The sequence below is a fragment of the Vigna angularis genome, chromosome 2 (genome assembly GCF_016808095.1).
Source record: "Vigna angularis cultivar LongXiaoDou No.4 chromosome 2, ASM1680809v1, whole genome shotgun sequence".
NCBI classification, from domain to species: Eukaryota; Viridiplantae; Streptophyta; class Magnoliopsida; order Fabales; family Fabaceae; genus Vigna; species Vigna angularis.
In genome coordinates, this window is record NC_068971.1 from 24,118,973 (window position 1) to 24,129,082 (window position 10,110).

Sequence of the window (10,110 nt, forward strand, 5' to 3'; positions counted from 1 at the left end):
CTTGATTTACAAGAAAGAACCTGACTATGCAAAATTGAAACCTTTTAGTTGTTCTTGTTATCCTTATCTCAAACCACACAAACAAAATAAAGTCCAGTTTCATACAACCAGGTTTGTGTTTCTTGGTTATAGTAAATCACACAAAGATACAAATGAATTAACTCTCATGGGAGAATTTTCATCTCAAGACATGTGATTTTCAATGAGAATCATTTCCCCTTTCATGAAGGTTTCAATGGTAAAAGAAATTCCTTAAAAGAATTAACTGAACCGATGTCCATTTTTTCTTCCAAATTACTCTACAGGTACCACTAGCAATAATGCCCTTGAACTAAACAACAATACTACAAGTCATTAGGAAGAAATCACAAGTGTTAGTTCTGCCAATAATGGTACAAATGAAAGAGATCTTGGTCAAGAAGAAGGTTCAACATTAGCAGAATCAATAGAGAACAACAATCAAACTGAAACTAAAAGCAAACAACCTAACATCAATGCTTATTGGATGGTGACCAATAGCAAAGTTGGAATTTACAAGCTTAAGCAACCATACATAGGATTGTGGTAAAGGATGAGTCCGAAGCTTTCTTGGTCATGTTGAATTCTATAGAAGATTCACTAAAGATTTTTCCAACATTGCTAAACCCTTGAGCAACCTCCTTGTCAAAGACACACCTTTTGAGATGAATGATGAATGTTTGAATTCCTTTGACATTTCGAAGACTAAGCTGATTTCTGCCCCCTGTGATTATAGCTCCAAACTGGAATCAAGACTTTGAGTTAATTTGTGATGCAAGTGACCATGCCATAGGTGTTGTCCTTGGCCAAAGAAGAGAGAAAGTTTTTCACACCATCTACTATGCAAGCAAAGTCTTGAATGACGCCCAATTGAATTATACGACAACAGAAAAGGAGTTTCTTGCTATAGTGTATGCCTTGGAGAAATTTAGGCCCTATCTCATTGGGTCTAAGGTGATCATATACACTGACCATGCTTCCATCAAGTACTTGCTAAACAAGCCCGACTCCAAACCGTGTTTGATCAGATGGTTGCTCTTGTTGCAAGAGTTTAATTTGGAGATCAATGATAAGAAGGACAGTGAGAATTAAAATACTGATCACTTATCCCGACTCATTAACGATGAAATCATGCAAGGAAGAAGAGATCCGGGAATCTTTCTCTAATTAGACTCACCTACTTATTCAACAGAGGCCATGGTTTGCTGACATGACTAAATTCAAGGCAGCAGGAACTATCCTAGAAGACCTCTCATGGCATCAGAAGAAGAAGTTTTTGCATGATGCAAACCAATTTATCTGGGATGATCCCTTATTGTTCAAGAAAGGATTGGTCTCAAAATTTGGATGATGTTTTTTGGGCATACAGGACGACAATGAAGACTCTAGTGGGGCTATCTCCCTTCCATCTGTTTTATGAGAAGGCATGTCATTTGTCGGTGAAAATAGAGCATCGTGCATATTGGGCTTTGAAGTTCTTAAATTTTGACCCTTCCATGTTCACTAATAAGAGGAAGAAACACCTGCTTGAGCTTGAGGAGATGCGCTTGCATACTTATAACACTTCCAAGAGTTACAAGGAGAAGGTCAAGTTCTACCATGATAGAAAGTTGATGAAGAGGGTCTTTAATCCAGGCCAGCAAGTGTTTGATTGAATTTAGTAGGATGTTTTAGTTTGATTTAGTTATGTTGGAGTCCTTCAGTTGAATTGACGTTATTAGAGTGTGGCTAGTTGTGTTGATATAACTCTTTGAGTGTTTATGTGAATTGGTGTATTTTAGGGATTCCTTCAATCTATTTTGATGTATTCTAGTGTGGTTCAATATGTTTGGAAGTGTTATGTTGAGTTTAAGTGTCTTTATAGTACAAAAAAGAGGAGTCTAGAGTTGTATGCTCATAAGCCTTTAAAGAGCACACTTGAATTACAAATCATGCATTCAATTTCATCCCTTTTGGTGTTGAGCAAGTTTGTATAGTAAAAACAAGTTATTTTGGGCTGAATTAAATGATCAAAAGTGTCAAATTTAAAAAATCTTGGGTTGAGTAGCTAAAATTGCAAAAATTTTGTAATCTGATATAGCGCCCAGCACCCTCTGCTAAAGAGCGCTCAGTATTGGCAGCATACGTCCAATTTCTGGCCTTTTGCTGAGTCGCGCCCAGCACCGACGCTGCAGACCCAACTCGCCTTTTGGGTCTCTCTGCACTGTGCACTTAAGCCTAACCCTAATTTCAAACCCTAAAACACTTCTCCCACTTCTAAGACCTCTCTCACACTCTCTCTCATTATCAAAACCTTTCCTTAACTTCATTCTACTCTAAATTCACCAAACTCACACACATTAACCTCTCCTCTCCAACCCACTCACGCATGTCATCTTCTTTTTTTCTTTTCTTTTGCTTTTGTGATTTGTGTGTGGGGTGTGTTGATGGAACAACATATTTGTTGATAGCATGATTTTGTATGCATTTTCCTATATTTGGTATTGGGCATGTTTGCTCTTAGCCCTTGGTTGTGCAATTTATGTTAATGTGCTCACATAAGGCACCTTCACACATCACTAACTAATAGCGCTCAGCGCCCTCTGCTGAAGGACGCCTAGCGTCAGCATGTCACACCTTACTCTGTCACTTGTGTGGTGAATTGAAATGATAATTGAACCCTTGTGCTTTTAATTGTTGTATGATGTTTTAAATAGGACTACATAGGTTCTATTCCACTGTTCTAAACTACTTGAATTGTTGTTCCTACTGAGCAATAAGCACACACCGTTGGCCAACACAACACTACACTAGCATCAAAGGAGCCTGACGGCAGCGGGCCAAGTCAAATTTGGCCTACCACTCTAGTTCCTGCTCCAATTTTTTGTTTTTCATGCTCAATGCTACCTTTCATGACCTATCTTGCTTGTACACTGTGTTCTGCTATGTGAACTCATGATTGTGCACTCAGATGAATGTTTTTTGCAATAGGATCTCTACTTTGAATGCTCACATTTGGCACTGTTTTGCTTCAATCTTTGTGTGCAGAAATGGCTTCTTCTTCTAGCTCTAAGAGGATCAAAATCACTACAGCAAACACGGATAAAGGAAATAAGAGAAAAGAAAAGATGTATTCCCACAAGTTCCTCTCCAAGAGGCACCAAAAAAACTTTGATGTGGTGCAAAACTACAAGCTGATTATGGAGAGGAAAGTTGGACCCCTAACTCTTGAGACGTCAGAATTTGTGGTTATCCTATTTATTTATTATTATTATTATTATTATTATTATTGTTGTTATTGTTATCTATTTCTAAAATTGGAAAAAGGGTTACGCTTTAAAAATATACATATATAATATATATTATTATTTAATTCCTGGTTCTAAAGACAAAGCTATGGTTAGAAGATCCATTGACCAGGTCAACTAACCCTCATTAGTTACATTGAAGAACAATCACGGAAATGGGCTAACCAAAATAAGGCCAACCTTTTGACAAGTCCAGGATTCAAGCCTGAATAAGGGATTCTAATTATGAAAGACAAAAATAAAAGATATAAAAAACGGAAACAGGTTTCGAAAACATTCTTGGGAATGGAAACAATATTCTATTTTATGAATTATTCCAAAAGGTAAAAGTCTTGAATTACCTATCAATTATATTCCACGTGTTTATATCAACATATCTTGATTATCACTTCATTCAAAATTAGTAAAATGTTTGAATCTTGGGGTGCATCAGATTACGTCAGATTCGATTTTGTAGGCACAAATCAATTAAAAAAATATTTCTTTTTGTGATAATATATATATATATATATATATATATATATAAAAGAATGAAATCAATTAAATATGAAAGAAATTATACCTAATTTTATGGTGAGTCGGGTTGGTTCACCAACCTACCCATAAATTTTAAGTTATATTACAAAAATGAAAATCTAAAACTTAAAATGTTCTCACTTCTCTTGATTAATTTGAAACGGTGCAAAAATCGTACTCTGTACTCTGCAAGTAGACCATGCTTTGTGTTTTGCATGTAGACCGTGTTATGTGCTCCATGCTCTGCAAGTAGACTATGCTTTGTGCTCTGCAAGCATATTGTACTCCTAATAGTGTAGACTATGCTCCTTCGTAAGCAGACTGTGGTTCGCAAGCAATTTGTACTTCGTAAGTAGTCTGTGTTCTTTTCGGTTGCTTGTTCTAGGATGATCCGTTTTAATTGAGTCAACCCATTTAACAAACCAACCCGTTGTAACATATCCCGAGTTCAAATTTTTTGGGTTCCCTAATAAGTGATGTGAGTTTTGTTGGTTCACTAAGTGATCAACCCATGATAGACTGGGTTGAATGGCCTGTTTTGATAGCACTACCTTATGATGTTAACTTTAAATTAAAGAAAAATATAGGAGAATCAATTTTTCAATTCGATATCAAAATAATGGGAGGCCGTAAATTTTTTTTTTTCATATAATTTGTTCCACCAATTACATTGTATATTTAATCTTCTAAATCTATGTTCAATTCATATTTTTTGCTATTGATAATGTAATGAATTACATCTTATATGAGACTTAAATTTTCTTCTATTATATTTTATTTCTTTCACTTTATATAATTTGTGGGACATTCTTGAATTTCGTGTATTGTTCCAAAAGACAAAATTCTCGCATTTCCTAGTTCAATATTTCAAGTATTGCCAACATGATACTTACTACTTCAAAATGGATAGCAAAAGATGTGAGATCGAAAGCTTAAGCATGAGGCATAAGATTAGGTCTCGTGGGCAAAATTCATTTAAAAAACCAATTGATCTATCTAATAAGAGATACCAATGTCTTTTTTTTTAAGTTTATCTTTTATTCTTATATCTGTTTAATAAAATCCAAATGGAACCAACCTACCATGAAATGAGGGGTCAATGTTTGCAACTCCATCTATATGAATGAGAGGTCAATGTTTGCAACTATACCAAAGGTTGCTAAAGTTTGGCCCATGTTTTATGGCTTTGCATTCTAAAATGAAAAGCAATTTGTGCAACCCATCTATAAAAGCGATAGAGAGAAGAAGAGCTAATACACCATAAGTAAATCCATTTCCAAGTGAAGAAGTCATAAGAGAGTTAGAGAGTTATTTGTATTCTTCTTTGAGAGAAAGAGAGAGTTCCATAGAGAGAGCATCATGTATATCATCCAAGAGGGTGAGATTCATAGAGAGATCCTCAAAGAGTGAGAGAAACACTTTGGTGTCATTTTCTTCTCTACTCTTTTAATTTTACGCTTCCGCATAGTGCCCATTTTGCATTCACAGAGGAGGGAACAAGTATCGTTGTTTCCTAACAGTGGTATCATAATTACTAGTTCAAAAAGTCATAGTCCTGTGAAATTCAAGATGGAAGGAGACATGTTGAAGCTAACTGCATATAATTATTTCTATTGGAAGCCGATGATGGAAGACTGATAACGGTTGATTTCACTGTTATCTGTGATGAAATTTTGATAATAAATTACCCCTTTTTACCTTTAAACCTTGCTTAAACTCTTGTTTTTAGTTAAATTGTGTGAATAAGACTGAAGAAGGCGCAGGGTGCCTGGTTGCCCTTTTTTGAGGCCCTCAGCGCAGGTAGGCTCACATGGACGCTTGGCTCTTTAGGGGCCCTCAGCGCTGAGGTTCACGCATCATCACCTGCTTGCCCTCTTGGGGGCACTGAGCACCAGTCTGATGCATCGTAGGACGCCTGATTGTCCTCAACCAGGGCCCTCAGCGCCAATCTTCTCGCAGTTGCGCCTGCTTGCCCCTATTTAGGGCGCTGAGCGCCACTCTTCTCGTAGTGTCGCTTGCTTGCCCCTATCCAGGGTGCTCAGCGCTAGCTACATGTCACGCAGCTCGCCTAGTTGCCCTACTTAGGGCGCTGAGCGCCAGCGACAACGACGTTGGCCCATGATCCATGTTTGATCTCTTTAAAGGCTTATACACATTAGGGTTGGTATCTTTGGACGGCTGAAGCACATAAACACTATTTTCGACCCTTTGGAGGAAGATTGGGCATGCGGGAGCTTTCCTTTTCTCTTTCTAGGGCTTCCATCTCATATTCATTCTTCCATTATAAGCCAAGGTTCTCCATGACAATGGAGAACTAAACTGATTTGTTGTTGGCGTTGATGTAACCTCTAAATTTCATGTATTTGAACATGTTTTAAATATTTTATGCTTCTTTCATTGAATGTTAGTGATTTTCTCATATTCTTAATGCTGGTCTTGTTTTCGTCATTCATGACTTGAGGTTTGATTTGTTTGAGTATTGGGAAATATCTTATGAATCATGATCTGGAGGATTTCACCCAAAGGGATTATTGCCTACGGATAGGGATAGGACGTTTGGTTGTCTTAAGCTTCTTTTCTTAATGCGAAATTGGTTATTAGGGATTCAAGGGATTGAGGTCTAATAATTAAGGCTAGGATTTTTACGCTGAGGGATCGGGTTCTAAGTAATTTCGTAAGTGACATTAACATTCCAATGAAGAAGATGAGTTCTAATATGCATGAAAGTAAAGTAGGTGAAATCTAACCCCAACAACATCATCATCTCATGCCATCTTAAATCATTCATTCATTCTTGTTTTAACCTCAATTGATCAATTTTACATTCAAGTTTTTATGTTTACTTTTACTGCAATTCAATTTCATTCAATGGAATTGTTCTTTAGCTTTAATTATTTAAGTGATTATACAATTATTTAGTAACACGAGTCTCTTGGGAAACGATATTTGGTCTTACTATTTTATATTACTTGATATGATTTGGTACACTTGCCAATGAGTTAACAAGTTTTTGGCACCGTTGTCGGGGACTCGTGGTTAAATTATACTTTTTTGTGATTCTAAACCAGTTTTGACTTTATTTTTATTGTTTTTAATTTTTTTTTATTTGTTTTGGCTAATCTGGTGCTCTAGTGTAGTGTTTTCTAGTGTATGCAGGACAAGATTCGCACTAGGAGCACAAAATTATGTGAACCTCTCTTGACAGGTCTGAACAATAGTAGAAGAAGAAGGAAGAAAAGGGTTTCCAGAGAACTTTTTCCCTCTCCTGATATTCTTGAACAACCCTTCACTTCGGTATCTGATCAGGAAACAGAAGACATGGTTGGCAATAAGAATATGGGTCAAGTTAGACATTGATAACGATTGAATATACTGTTATCTGTGATTCAAATTTGATATTAAATCAACTCTTTGTTACTTAGAACCTTGCTTGAACTCATATTTTTAGTATAGTTTTGTGGATAAGAGAGTAAAGGGTATATTTGATGATTTTATCACTAAATTCACTTGATTTTGTAGGTTATTGGAATGATTTAAAAGAAGAGCAAAAGTATCAAGGAGTTGGAATTCAGGAGGGACAGTCAAAGCATCAAAAAAGGAGCACAAGAGGTCACGCAGGGTGCCTGGGCGCCCCATACTGGGTGCTTGAGTGCCAGTTTGCGTAGTGCAGGGCGCTTGAGTGTCAATTTTGTATCCAGGGCGCCTGAGCGCCAGTTTTGACCTGTACCACGCCTGGGCGCCCCACTTAGGGCGTTGAGCGCTAGCGAAGTGGGCTTGGACCTGTTTTCTGTTATTTTATGTTCTATTTAAGGACTAGGACGTCTTGGGGATTGTATCTTTTCATGGAATAAGCACATAAACACATGTTTCACCCCTGTGGGGGTAGATTTGGGGATGTGACAGTTCTCCTCTTCTCTTTCTAGGGTTTTTCTATCTTTTTCATTCCATTGTTCATCTAGTTTCTCCATGTTAATGGGGAACTAAACCTTATTTTTTGTTAGGGAAGATGTAACCTCTAAACTCTCATGTATTTGAATTTATTTTAATTACATATGCTTCTTTCATTAATTGTTAGGATAATTATTCTAGCTCAATGCTTGTTATGTTTAACTCATTCATGGCATGATGTATGATTTGCATTAGTACCGGGAGGTATCTTACAATTCGAGTTTTGGAGAATTGATCCCAAAAGCAGTATTGCTCAAGGATGGGGGTATGAGTTTTGGTCGTCTTAAGCTCCTAATCGTAATGCAGAATTAATTATTAGGGATGCAAGGGATTGTGGTCTAGTAATTAAGAATAGACTTTCTTCACCCAAGGATCAGGTTTTAAGTAATTTAGAGAGTGATGTTAATAATTGAATGAAGAAGAACAATTCATTGATGCATGAGAGTGATTAGGTGAAATCTAAACCCCAACAACATTATCATCTCATATTATCAACTTCATCCATTCATTCTAGTGTTTAGCCTCAATTGATCAAATTGCATTCATGTTTATTTTTATTGTATTTACATTCAAAAACCCAAAAATTGTTCTTAAGTCTTAATTAGTTAAGCAATTACACAACTGTTTAGTGTCGTGAGTCCTTTGGGATACGATACTTGGTCTTACCATTTTATATTACTTGATACAATTCGGTACATTTGTCGACATTTTAACAAGTTTTTGGCGCCGTTGTCGGGGACTCGAGGTTCAAACTATTCTATTTATGTGATTCTTAACCGATTAGACTTTATCCTTAATTTTTATCTTTTTATGTTTTTATCTTTTTATTTTTTTTCTTTTTATCTTTTTATCTTTTAATCTTTTTTTATCTTTTAGTGCTAATTGGGTGGTCTAGTGCAGTGTTCTTTAGTGTCAGGATAAAATCCAAAACTCTGTACTAGGAGCACAAGATCATCAAGAGAAGAAGGTTGAAGAAGGTCGCAAGGCGCCTGACTGCCCCTTTAAGGGCCCTCAGCGTAGGATGTCACGCATCACCGCTTGGGCGCCCCATTTAGGGCGCTGAGCGCCAGACTTCAAGTGCCATCAGAATCTTTGTTTTTAGGTTTGAAAGTAGAGAAAACTACCAATTGTAGATGAAGAAGGCAGATAATGAAGAGATACTAGTTCACCAAGACTCTGTGCCTGAAGTGGTTAAAGATATCAAAGAGAATGGAGTCATTGAGATTGAGACTCCTTATTCAAGGAGGGTAAAGATGGTGAACAGGAAGATGTTGCTGATAAGTTGGTGTGATGAAAGCAAAAGGAACACCAACATCATAGATGCAGATTGTGCTTAATGTTGTCAGGCTCGTGATGTTAAACAAGCACTTATTGGGAGGCAACCCAATTTATGATTTTTTTTTCTTTTTAATTGATTATTTGTGTGGTTTGGATTTGATTTTGCTTTGCAGGAATGACAGCATCTACTAATGAATGCTGGACAGCATCTACCGAGGGATGCTAGGAGGACTCAGATTATAGCATCTACTGATGGATGCTAGGATGATTTAGATGAGAGCATCTACTAATGGATGCTGCTATGAAGAGGAGCATCTATTGATGGATGTTATGATGATGAAGATTCATATGAGAACATCTACTGATGGATGCTACTAGATTAAGCATCTACTGATGGATGTTATGTGATTAAGTGTCTACTGATGGATGCTACTGAAAGCATCTACTGATGGATGCCGATGAAGATGAGAAAGATCGGCATCTACTGATGGATGTTGATGAGAAGGATTCGCATCTACTGATGGATGCTGGAAGATTGAGAAGAAAGCATCTACTGATGGATGTTGCTCGATCAGGATTTTTATATTTTTGTTTTATTTTTATGCTTATTTGAATTTTGTTTATTTAGCTTTTATGTTAGCTTGCTTATGTGCTTGGTTTAATGAATTGTGGTGCAATGGTTTGGTATGATGTGATAAATTGTTGTTTGTGATGAGTAATATTCTTGTGTTTGCTCCATTGTTCTATGATGCATGTTGAGTTAATGATTAGTGAGGCTTTTAAGCATAAATGGTGGTTGCTCATAATTATTAAAATCAAATGCATGGTTTCAATTGTGATTAATATGTTAGGCAGAATGTTTATCAAATTGTGGAACTTGATTTAACCTATGAGAGGTTGGACTCCAAAGTCTTTGATTGATTGAATGCTATTGCTTTGGAAGCATGATTGATTTTGCCTAATTTTCTATGATTGAACCACTTGCTTGCTTGTTACATATGGTCAAGGCCATGTTTTCTTCTCCCTTAGAGCCAATGCCAATAGGTGAACCCAACAAAGAACA